The sequence below is a fragment of the Natator depressus genome, chromosome 3, assembly GCF_965152275.1.
Source record: "Natator depressus isolate rNatDep1 chromosome 3, rNatDep2.hap1, whole genome shotgun sequence".
Taxonomy (NCBI): domain Eukaryota; kingdom Metazoa; phylum Chordata; order Testudines; family Cheloniidae; genus Natator; species Natator depressus.
Window position 1 is genome coordinate 46,117,664 of NC_134236.1, and position 13,429 is coordinate 46,131,092.

The window sequence follows — 13,429 nt, forward strand, 5'->3', positions numbered from 1 at the left end:
TGTCTCCCAAGATTTGTGAGAGTGTTGGGTCATCCTTCAGGATAGGTTGAAGATCCTTGATAATGTGTTGGAGGGGTTTTAGTCGGGGGCTGAAGGTGACGGCTAGTGGCGTTCTGTTATTTGCTTTGTTAGGCCTGTCCTGTAGTAGGTGACTTCTGGGAACTCTTCTGGCTCTATCAATCTGTTTCTTCACTTCCGCAGGTGGGTATTATAGTTGCAAGAATGCTTGATAGAGATCTTGTAGGTGTTTGTCTCTGTCTGAGGGTTTGGAGCAAATGCAGTTGTATCGCAGAGCTTGGCTGTAGACAATGGATCGTGTGGTGTGGTCAGGGTGAAAGCTAGAGGCATGTAGGTAGGAATAGCGGTCAGTAGGTTTCCAGTATAGGGTGGTGTTTATGTGACCATCGTTTATTAGCACTGTAGTGTCCAGGAAGTGGATCTCTTGTGTGGACTGGACCAGGATGAGGTTTATGGTGCGATGGGATTGAAATCATGGTGGAATTCCTCAAGAGCTTCTTTTCCATGGGTCCAGATGATGAAGATGTCATCAATATAGTGCAAGTAGAGTAGGGGCGTTAGGGGACGAGAGCTGAGGAAGCGCTGTTCTAAGTCAGCCATAAAAATGTTGGCATGCTGTGGAGCCATGCGGGTACCCATAGCAGTGCCGCTCATTTGAAGGTATACATTGTCCCCAAATGTAAAATAGTTATGGGTAAGCACAAAGTCACAAAGTTCAGCCACCAGGTTAGCCGTGACATTATCAGGGATAGTGTTCTTGACGGCTTGTAGTCCATCTTTGTGTGGAATGTTGGTGTAGAGGGCTTCTACATCCATAGTGGCCAGGATGGTGTTATCAGGAAGATCACCGATGGATTGTCGTTTCCTCAGGAAGTCAGTGGTGTCTCGAAGGTAGCTGGGAGTGCTGGTAGCGGAGGGCCTGAGGTGGGAGTCTACATAGCCAGACAATCCTGCTGTCAGGGTTCCAATGCCTGAGATGATGGGGCACCCAGGATTTCCAGGTTTATGGATCTTGGGTAGTAGATAGAATATCCCAGGTCGGGGTTCCAGGGGTGTGTCTGTGCAGATTTGATCTTGTGCTTTTTCAGGGAGTTTCTTGAGCAAATGCTGTAGTTTCTTTTGGTAACTCTCAGTGGGATCAGAGGGTAATGGCTTGTAGAAAGTGGTGTTGGAGAGCTGCCGAGCAGCCTCTTGTTCATATTCAACCTATTCATGATGACAACAACACCTCCTTTGTCAGTCTTTTTGATTATGATGTCAGAGTTGTTTCTGAGGCTGTGGATGGCATTGGGTTCTGCACTGCTGAGGTTGTGGGGCAAGTGATGCTGCTTTTCCACAATTTCAGCCCGTGCACGTCGTTGGAAGCACTCTATGTAGAAGTCCAGTCTGCTGTCTCGACCTTTAGGAGGAGTCCACCTAGAATCTTTCTTTTTGTAGTGTTGATAGGGAGGTCTCTGTGGATTAGTATGTTGTTCAGAGGTGTGTTGGAAATATTCCTTGAGTCGGAGACGTTGAAAATAGGATTCTAGGTCACCACAGAACTGTATCATGTTCGTGGGGGTGGAGGGGCAGAAGGAGAGGCCCCGAGATAGGACAGCTGCTTCTGCTGGGCTAAGAGTATAGTTGGATAGGTTATCAATATTGCTGGGTGGGTTGAGGGAATCATTGCTGTGGCCCCTTGTGGCATGTAGTAATTTAGAAAGTTTAGTGTCCTTTTTCTTTTGTAGAGAAGCAAAGTGTGTGTTGTAAATGGCTTGTCTAGTTTTAGTAAAGTCCAGCCACGAGGAAGTTTATGTGGAAGGTTGGTTTTTTATGAGAGTATCCATTTTTGAGAGTTCATTCTTTATCTTTCCCTGTTTGCTGTAGAGGATGTTGATCAGGTGGTTCCGCAGTTTCTTTGAGAGCGTGTGGCACAAGCTGTCAGCATAGTCTGTGTGGTATGTAGATTGTAATGGATTTTTTACCTTCAGTCCTTTTGGTACAATGTCCATCTGTTTGCATTTGGAAAGGAAGATGATGTCTGTCTGTATCTGTCCGACTCAAGGAATATTTCCAGCACACCTCTGAAGCCATTACCCTCTGCTCTGCGATACAACCGCATTTGCTCCAACCCCTCAGACAGAGACAAACACTACAAGATCTCTATCAAGCATTCTTACAACTACAATACCCACCTGCGGAAGTAAAGAAACAGATTGATAGAGCCAGAAAAGTTCCCAGAAGTCACCTACTACAGGACAGGCCTAACAAAGAAAATAACAGAACGCCACTAGCCGTCACCTTCAGCCCCCAACTAAAACCCCTCCAACGCATTATCAAGGATCTTCAACCTATCCTGAAGGATGACCCAACACTCTCACAAATCTTGGGAGACAGGCCAGTCCTTGCCTACAGACAGCCCCCCAACCTGAAGTGAATACTCACCAGCAACCACATACCACACAACAGAACCACTAACCCAGGAATCTATCCTTACAACAAAGCCCGTTGCCAACTGTGCCCACATATCTATTCAGGGGACACCATCACAGGGCCTAATAACATTAGCCACACTATCAGAGGCTCGTTCACCTGCACATCTACCAATGTGATATATGCCATCATGTGCCAGCAATGCCCCTCTGCCATGTACATTGGTCAAACTGGACAGTCTCTACGTAAAAGAATAAATGGACACAAATCAGATGTCAAGAATGATAACATTCATAAACCAGTCGGAGAATACTTCAATCTCTCTAGTCACGCGATTACAGACATGAAAGTTGCGATATTACAACAGAAAAACTTCAAATCCAGACTCCAGCGAGAGACTGCTGAATTGGAATTCATTTGCAAATTGGATACAATTAACTTAGGCTTGAATAGAGACTGGGAGTGACTAAGTCATTATGCAAGGTAACCTATTTCCCCTTGTTTTCCTAACCCCCCCTCCCCCGCTTCCTCAGACATTCTTGATAAACCCTGTATTTGTGCTGGAAATGGCCCACCTTGATTATCATACACATTGTAAGGAGAGTGATCACTTTAGATAAGCTATTACCAACAGGAGAGTGGGTTTGTTTGCAGGGAGTGCGGGTGGGGGGAGAAAACCTGGATTTGTGCCGGAAATGGCCCACCTTGATTATCATACACATTGTAAGGAGAGTGATCACTTTACATAAGCTATTACCAGCAGGAGAGTGGGGTGGGGGGAGAGAAAACCTTTTGTAGTGATAAACACCCATTTTTTCATGATTTGTGTGTATAAAAACAAACATCTTCTGTATTTTCTACAGTATGCATTCGATGAAGTGAGCTGTAGCTCACGAAAGCTTCAAATGAGTGGCACTGCTATGGGTACCCGCATGGCCCCACAGTATGCCAACATTTTTATGGCTGACTTAGAACAACGCTTCCTCAGCTCTCGTCCCCTAATGCCCCTACTCTACTTGCGCTATATTGATGACATCTTCATCATCTGGACCCATGGAAAAGATGCTCTGAAGGAATTCCACCATGATTTCAATCCCATCGCACCCTAAACCTCATCCTGGTCCAGTCCACACACGAGATCCACTTCCTGGACACTACAGTGCTAATAAACTATGGTCACATAAACACCACCCTATACCGGAAACCTACTGACCGCTATTCCTACCTACATGCCTCTAGCTTTCACCCTGACCACACCACACGATCCATTGTCTACAGCCAAGCTCTGCGATACAACCGCATTTGCTCCAACCCCTCAGACAGAGACAAACACTACAAGATCTCTATCAAGCATTCTTACAACTACAATACCCACCTGCGGAAGTGAAGAAACAGACTGATAGAGCCAGAAGAGTTCCCATAAGTCACCTACTACAGGACAGGCCTAACAAAGCAAATAACAGAACGCCACTAGCCGTCACCTTCAGCCCCCGACTAAAACCCCTCCAACACATTTTTATCAAGGATCTTCAACCTATCCTGAAGGATGACCCAACACTCTCACAAATCTTGGGAGACAGGCCAGTCCTTGCCTACAGACAGCCCCCCAACCTGAAGCGAATACTCACCAGCAACCACATACCACACAACAGAACCACTAACCCAGGAACCTATCCTTGCAACAAAGCCCGTTGCCAACTGTGCCCACATATCTATTCAGGGGACACCATCACAGGGCCTAATAGCATCAGCCACACTATCAGAGGCTTGTTCACCTGCACATCTACCAATGTGATATATGCCATCATGTGACAGCAATGCCCCTCTGCCATGTACATTGGTCAAACTGGACAGTCTCTACGTAAAAGAATAAATGGACACAAATCAGATGTCAAGAATGATAACATTCATAAACCAGTCGGAGAACACTTCAATCTCTCTGGTCACGCGATTACAGACATGAAAGTTGCGATATTACAACAGAAAAACTTCAAATCCAGACTCCAGCGAGAGACTGCTGAATTGGAATTCATTTGCAAATTGGATACAATTAACTTAGGCTTGAATAGAGACTGGGAGTGGCTAAGTCATTATGCAAGGTAACCTATTTCCCCTTGTTTTCCTAACCCCCCCTTCCCTGCTTCCTTAGACGTTCTTGTTAAACCCTGGATTTGTGCTGGAAATGGCCCACCTTGATTATCATACACATTGTAAGGAGAGTCATCACTTTAGATAAGCTATTACCAACAGGAGAGTGGGTTTGTTTGGGGTGTGGGGGGGGGGGGGTAGAGGAGGGGAGAAAACCTGGATTTGTGCTGGAAATGGCCCACCTTGATTATCATACACATTGTAAGGAGAGTGATCACTTTACATAAGCTATTACCAGCAGGAGAGTGGGGTGGGAGGAGAGAAAACCTTTTGTAGTGATAAACACCCATTTTTTCATGATTTGTGTGTATAAAAACAAACATCTTCTGTATTTTCCACAGTATGCATCCGATGAAGTGAGCTGTAACTCACAAAAGCTTATGCTCAAATAAATTGGTTAGTCTCTAAGGTGCCACAAGTACTCCTTTTCTTTTTGCTACATTATGGTGTAGGGAGTCAATACTTAGTAGCACTCAAAGCAGAACTTATACAATGGAAAGCAGCAGTTCTTCAAGAGCCATTATGATTTAGTATGTGACACATCTACACTGAAAACATGCCTAAATATCCAAAAGACTGTAAAGCTTCCTCTGAGCTATTAGTGCATCATTGTGAAAAATGTTTATCTATCTGGTTGCCCATTTAAAAAAACCAAACCTTTTGCTACTGAACCACTGTTATTGCACGATATATCAGTTGAAAATCCATGATCAGTTGGTGTCTTTAAAGTGACTTAAGTTTTTATAAGGGTTCCATCCTGCAAGGTGCTGAGAGGTTTTTTAAGGTGTGAGTGGCCGAAACTCCTGAGACTTGAGGCCTCTCATCACCTCTTGGGAGCACTCAGTACCCTGCAGACCTGAACCCTAAGAAGCCTAAATCTCATTGAAAGTGTTGGGGACACTGGGCATGGCCACTAGGTAACTCGAGGGGATGGAAGACCACGAGTGTCGATGAAGCCCCCTCGCACTAGGCCCAAGTGTCCTTGCCCCCCGCCCCCCGCCTGGAGGCACTCGCAGCAGCTATGCGTACTAGGCCCAAGTGTCCTTGGCCCCCCCGCCTGGAGGCACTCGCAGCAGTTATGCTGAGGATCTGCAACAATATGTTGCAGAGTCAGACTGCCTGAAACTAAACAAGGCCAAACAGGGCACATATGGAATACAATGCTGAATAAAGCAGCTTTATGTATAGTTTAACAAATGATACAGAGAACAAGGGAACTAGCTGGTAACTGGATTGGCTGGCTATATGGATACTTAGGGCAGCTTGCTATTGGATAAGTATGCTGAAGAAAGGATGTATAAAAGCCTGTGTAACTTCCTGCTCTGTGTACAGGATTTGAGATTCTAATCTCCCTGTACCTTTTTGAAGCTTCAAATAAACTTTTCTGCTTCTCCACCCCGTTGTGATTATTGAGTGAAGCATATCGGGTAACGAACCCCTGCTGTTGTTTTGCCTCTCGGCACTGGGTGCCAGCAATAGCTTTTGGCATCCCTGGGTGGGTGACGAGGCTGCTATTTAGCCTTGCCCGGACCCCTCCTGGAGGTCGAGGATTGCGGCGAGAACCGACGCCCAGTGCGCACCGGTGAGTTCATCGGGGGCCTCAGAGGAGACGCGATTTGATCGACCCCGGAGGGCACAACAGTGCAACGCACTCATATAGTGGAGAAGCAGCTGTGGGCGACGGTGAGGAACCGGTCCCTTGGACAAAGGGGAGGAGCAGCTGCGGGTGACGGTGAGGAACCGGTCCCTTGGATAAGGTAGGAACCAGATTGTATGAAATCCGGATTGTATGCTCTGTTGGAACCTGGGGATGCCCAGAGTTACCCTGTAGGTATGGGACAGGGACAGAGCTTGGGGGTTAGGGCACAGTGTATACTCCTAGAATGCATTCTAGCAAATTGGAAGGTATTTGGTGCGGATCCGATGACTAAGAGCCAATTAAAACGATTCTGTACAGTTGACTGGCCTCAATATCAACTAGAGGACCAGGAATGGTGGCCACCAGGAGGGTCAATTAATTACAACACAATCCTCCAATTAGTTTTGTTTTGTCAGTGAATGGGTAAATGGAATAAACATTTGTATGCACAAGCGTTTATGGCTTTAAGAGATAGAACAGAGTTGTAATTCTGCACAGCTGTAATTTGACTCCGACTGGTTTGGTAGTAGCTAATGTTAGTCCCCAGACCCCCACCCCCACTGTAATGGCAGAGCCGGTGTCCCCTTCGGCCCCCACACCCCCACCTTATAAGGGTAGGATGCCTAGGGTTACAGAGATTGCCCCCTCGGTGGGACTCTATCCTTTGATTACCGAGACTGTTGTGGCTTGCCCAGGGGCAGACGGACGTCAGGCTACCACCATGCAAGTTTACACCCATGTGCCATTCAATCCAATAGACTTAGCAGCTTTTAAAACACAGGCTGGGAAATTCTCCACGAACCCAAGCCGGTTTATTTCAGTCTTTGAGGGGTGCCGCAGTAGTCACAAGCTGGATTGGGATGACTGTAATATCCTCCTGAGAACCCTGTTGTCTGAGGTGGAGAGGGATCAGGTTACAGCTAGGGCAAGGGGAGCGTCAGCTTTCAAGCGAAAGAAAGGAAGCTATCTGTCAAGTTCCTACCCCAAGTAATTGTAAGCGGCTCAGGGCATTTCTGGGTATGGCAGGCTTTTGCAGGATATGGATCCCAGAGTTTGGACTGTGGGCTAAACCCCTGTACGACTGTGTAAAAGGAGCAGATCATGACCCCTTCTATTAGACCCCAGAGGCTGACAGGGCATTTAAAATCCTGAAAAGGAAGTTGATGGAAGCCCCGGCTCTGGGCCTGCCGGATCTCTCTAAGCCGTTTCAGTTGTATGTACATGAACGACAAAACATGTACATGAATGACAAAGCCTTGGCTGGGATGATTTGATTGGGGATTGGTCCTGCTTTGAGCAGGGGGTTGGACTAGATGACCTCCTGAGGTCCCTTTCAACCCTGATATTCTATGATTCTATGAAAGGGGGTGGCCCTAGGAGTGCTCACACAGCTGTTAGGAGCATGGAGACGTCTTGTGGCTTCAAGTTCAAATCTCTTCCCCTAATCAGGTAGAGGGGGGAACTGAACTGGTATTTCCCACATCCTAGGTGAATTCCCTAATTACTACACTAAATGTTGTAAGGGGAGCCAGCTTTTCTCCTAATAATAGAATAACCATCAGTTTGGGGTAAGTCTTCCCTATTTCTCAGCAGTTTGTCCTGAATCTGCCATCCTCAGCTGTGACCCACTGAGGTATGGTGACAGGGCTCCAATACCTATAAAAACCACCATGTATAACAATGGAATCATAGGTGCAAAAGGGGTAACAGTGTGGGAATCTGATCAGCTTCTTAGATGTCTATACCCAAAGGAGTATGGGGAAAAACCAGAAAGAACTGGAAGTATTGTAGTGAAACCTCAGAGTTACAAACACAAGAATTATAAAAACTGACCAGTCATCCACACACCTCATTTGGAACCAGAAGTATGCAATCAGGCAGGAGCAGAGACAAAAAAAAAAGGCAAATACAAAACAGTACTGTGTTAAATGTAAACTACTAAAAAAATGGGAAAGTTCTAAAAAAAGATTTGACAAGGTAAGAAAACTGTTTCTGTGCTTATTTCATTCCAATTAAAATGGTTAAAAGCAGCATTTTTCTTCTGTATAATAAAATTTCAAAGCTGTATTAAGTTAATGTTCAGTTGTAAACTTTTGAAAGAACAACCATAATGTTTTGTTCGGAGTTACGAACATTTCAGAGTTGTGAACAATATCCATTCCAAAGTTGTTTGTAACTCTGAGGTTATACTGTAGTATACAAGCTAAATTATGACTTAAATGGCATCACCGTTACAGATGAGGAGGTTGGTGTTCATGCCTAACAGTACCACCAAGTGGCGAGAATCTGTGGCCACATCGCCCAGTGGTGAGAGTCAATGCCTGGGGGTAGGCGAAGCCGGACCTGCCTTGGTCCACTGAGTTCCAACTCAGAGCCCAATAAAACAATAATTCAAAATATGTGACCTCAGGGGCAGGTGCCCCTACACCTGTTCTCTAGGCCACTTCCTACCCTGGCTTCAGTTCTTCTGCTTGTGTCACTGGTTCACTTCTGAGTTCCTCCTGGAGTCGTCTCTGGAGAGTCTTCCTTTCTCAGTCAGGGCTCATTGTTGCCATCCTCTGTGATTGAAGGGCCTGCGCCAGCCTGGTGGTTGGCCCTGGCCCTGGCCACCTACGGCCCTAGCAGCTTCTCAGCAGGAACCTGCACCACACAACTGCTCTCTTGTTTGGTCCACCTAGACTGAGTTGAGCTGCTCCCTTTTGAGCTCAACCTCCATTGTGAACAGGCCCAGCAGGGGCAGCTGGACTTGGTTTACTGGGCCCAGAGCTGCTCCTTAAACCTTCCCTCACCAGCATCGGGCTTGTATACCTTAACACAATCACATAGACTTTGTGGGAATATTAGTATAGAGGGGTATATTTTGTTCAGGAAGGACAGGTCGGGGGGGAGGGGGAAAAGGAGGATGTGTTGCATGAAACATCAAGAACATATACTTATTCAGAAGTCCAGAAAGAGTTAAGAGGCAGACCTGTTGAAAGTCTCTGGGTGAAGATAAAAGAGGGGGAAAACAGTGGCGATGTCATGGCAGGGGTCTACAATAGACCACCAAATTAGGAGGAAGAGGTGGATGAGGCATTTCTAGAACAAAAAAACCCAGAAATATCCAAAACACAAGACCCGGTATTAATGGAGGAGTCAAGCTGTCCTGCAGTGACTTACGAGCCGTGAGTACCAACCCCAGGGCAGACTGTTAAGAAACAGGACACAAATGCCAAATTGGCTGTGATTTCTATATTTAAATTTCGTCAACCAATTATCAAGTGAAAACTCCTCAGGCACTATAACAGCCTTAACATGGAGTCACAGACAGCTCTGTTGGGTACTCCAATATGTCTTGTCACCCAGATAAGCCTACCTTTGTGACAGATGGTCCTTTACACCAAAGGTTCTCAAACTGGGGGGAGGGTAGGCCCTCCTGGGGGGAGCACAGAATGTATTCTGTGGGGGTGTGCGAAGCTTTAGGGAAAAAAATTAACTGCACACATTTTACTCACAGCAATGAATAACTAGCAAAGCTGATTCCTCCAGACATATCAGGTCATCAAATGGTGCTGTGCATTTTCATGCATTTCTGTTACACTTGCATAGTATTATACAAAGTTGTTGTCATCTGTATATTAATCCATTTGGTATGACGTGCTGTGCACATTTAATTATAAGCATCAATCACACTTTTGCTTTTATTACAATGGATCATTGGCTCTGTTTGAATCAAAGCCTTACTGTTTTTAATATTTAGTGAGAGTTTCACGAAGATTTTTTTTATCAGTATATGTACTTGTGTGGTGGGAGCGGGATGACACAAAGGGGGAGAAGATCAAATAGGTTTGAGAACCACTGCTTTACACTAGAAATCACAGCAATATTCAGATTACTCTAAGTACCAAAGGACCAGTTACTTGCCCCAGGTCAATTGCCCCCTAGAAAACTCTTGTAGCCAATCCTGTAATAACTATCTAAAGTTTATCAACAGGATAAAGGAGGCAATTACTTACTTTGGAACTGTTCAGCAAATGTACAATATCTTTAACAGCAGTCGAAAAAGGTGGGAAATTCTGAAGCAATATCTTTCTGTTTCACTGCATGGGATGTCCAAAACTAGATGGTCTGCACAGATTGATGGTGTTCAATCAGTTGCGCAGCATTTGAATTCAGTGAGAAAGGCTTTAAATGAGCTTGAATCTCTCAATCTCACTGCACAGGCTCAAACTGAACTCAGTCTATTCAGAAGCACATGTCCAAATTTGAATGCATTCTGATGTCCTCTTTGTGGATAAAGCTACTTACAATGATCCACCAAACTAATCTGGTAATTGAAGCACGCAATGCTACACTTGATGTTGAGAGGGATAACACTGAACGTCTTATCAATGACATTCAACAGATTCGTGAACAATGGGATGCTATCCTGACTGACTCCAAATTAGTAGCACAGAGTATTGGCATTTCATCTGAGTTCTCCACCAATCGCAACTTACCTACTGAATCCAATGCTGAGCAGCATTTTAGGGTCAATGTCTTTCTCATCATCATTGACTCTATTCAATCAGGCCTTACATGCAGATTTAAGTCACTGCAACTAATTTGTACCCTTTTGGGGTTTCTTTGGCAATTCAACACACTGAGTAATGAAGATCTACTTTCTGCAGCTGAACAATTTCACCAACAGTACAACAAAGAAATCTCAAGATCTCAGTGACGAGGTCATCTTCCTCAAACAAATATGTTCCACAAACTTTAAATTGGATTGCAAGCCAAGGGAATTGGTTTAAGAAATACTCGAACTTGGACTCTCTGGGGTGTTTCTTAATATCACAATTGCATTGTGTATTTTTGTCAGTTTGACTGCATCAGTGGCTTCAGGTGAATGCACCTTCAATGTGTTGAAGCAGGTAAAGAACTATCACCATTCAACTTTGGGACAAGAGTGATTGAATGGGCTCACCATGCTTAATATCAACTGTGACATTGCAAGAAAGCTAAATTTTTCCTCAATAATTAGTGCGTTTGCACAGAAAAAGGCTAGAAAAGCATTTGTTAAATAAAAAGTATTCAAATTATGTCTCACTCTTTTTGGTGCCTTATTTTGTTTTCATGTGTCGTCATTTTTTATTTTTATTATGGCTTGGGGCCTCAAAAGCTGGAAGTGGCCCGAGCCTCTCCAGACCTCTGAGAGGGCCTGATCACTGCTATGTAACATATCACAAGGACAGCACTGTGAAACAAGAGGTGTATGAATGTAATTTTTGTTATTTGTAAGTTTTTATTAATGTTTCTTCACATATAAAACATAAAAGCATTCATGGAAAATAAGGCCAATTATAAAAATCAGACTGTATGCATTATCTATTTACCTAAATACAATTTTAAGTCGGCCTTCATATCAGACATGTCCATCTAGGTCTGAACAGAGATAAATTCCAAAAGTTTACACTTATGGAAAAATACAGCATAACTTTATATTTATAGGTTTCAGAGTAGCAGCCGTGTTAGTCTGTATCCGCAAAAAGAAAAGGAGTACTTGTGGCACCTTAGAGACTAACAAATTTATTTGAGCAAGTAAGCTGTAGCTCACGAAAGCTTATGCTCAGATAAATTTGTTAGTCTCTAAGGTGCCACAAGTACTCCTTTTCTTTTTATATTTATAGGCTTCATTTATATTTTTTAAACTATATTTGATCAAAGCAATTCTCTCTTATTGTTATTTATTATTTATACAGTGACCAAAAGTGTGTGAGGTATTCTTCATTTTTTGGTTAATGTGTTTTGGGGTTTTTTTAAATCAATCATCTCACTATTTACTTTAATGACTACAACAAGATTTTGTACATTCAATATTTCAATTTTACCATTGCTTATATATTTCTCAGCAAAACAACATAGTACTGCATTAACCATTTTAGGGTTACATTCATAAAAAGTATTTTTAATAAACAGATTTTAAAAAACACAGTGGTTTGAATGGCAGTTCAGTGAGTGGTCTGTCAGGAGGTAGCTAGAGTACACAAATTTTGATTTCTGCAGCTATAAACACAATAAAGATCTTTGTGCTAAAAGCCAGGATAGTGATGGAAAAGACAAACAAAGTTTAAAAATTAACTGCCGTTTTTTTCAAGGGTAGAGTTCCATGCTTCAGGCATCAAATGTGTTTTATCATCCAGACTAGTCTTACTCCTGCCTTCATCTTCACCTGCAAAATCATGAAGACACCTCCCTGAAAGAACTCTAGAGGAAATCAGAAGAAAGACTGACAGAAAAATCTAATAGCCTAACTAAACGAAGGCTGAGGGGAAATCTAATAGCTCTTTATAAATATATCAGAGGGATAAATGCCAAAAGGGGGAGGAGTTATTTAAATTAAGCACCAATGTTGGCACAAGAACAAATGGATATAAACTGGCCATGAACAATTTTAGGCTTGAAATTAGATGAAGATTTCTAACCATCAGAGGAGCTAAATTCTGGAACAGCCTTCCAAGCAGAGCAATGGCAGCAAAAACCTAACTTGTTTCAAGATTCAGCTTGTTAAATTTACGGAGGGGATGTATGATGAGATTGCCTACAAGGCCAGGTGGCCCATCTGCAACTGCTAGTAGCAAATATCTACAATGGCCATAGATGGGACACTAGATTGGGGGGACGGAGGTTGTGTTATTACAGTAAAAAGAAAAGGAGTACTTGTGGCACCTTAGAGACTAACCAATTTATTTGAGCATAAGCATCCGATGAAGTGAGCTGTAGCTCACGAAAGCTTATGCTCAAATAAATTGGTTAGTCTCTAAGGTGCCACAAGTACTCCTTTTCTTTTTGCGAATACAGATTAACACGGCTGTTACTCTGAAACATGTTATTACAGTGAATTCTTTCCCAGGTGTCTGGCTAATGGGTCTTGCCAATATGTTCAGAGTGTAATTGATTGCCATATTTGGGGTTGGGAAAGAATTTTCCCCCAGGTCAGATTGGCAGAGACTCTGGAAGAGTTTTGTCTTCCTCTGCTGCATGAGGCAAGGGTCACTTGCTGGCTTGAACTAGAGTAAATAGTGGATTCTCTGTAAACTTAAGTTTTTAAATCATGATTTGAGGACTTCAGTAACTCAGCCAGAGGTTATGGGTCTACTATAGGAGTGGGTGGGTGAAGTTCTGTGGCCTGCAATGTGCAGGAGGTCAGACTAGATGATCATGATGGTCCCTTCTGGCCTATGAGTCTGAGAC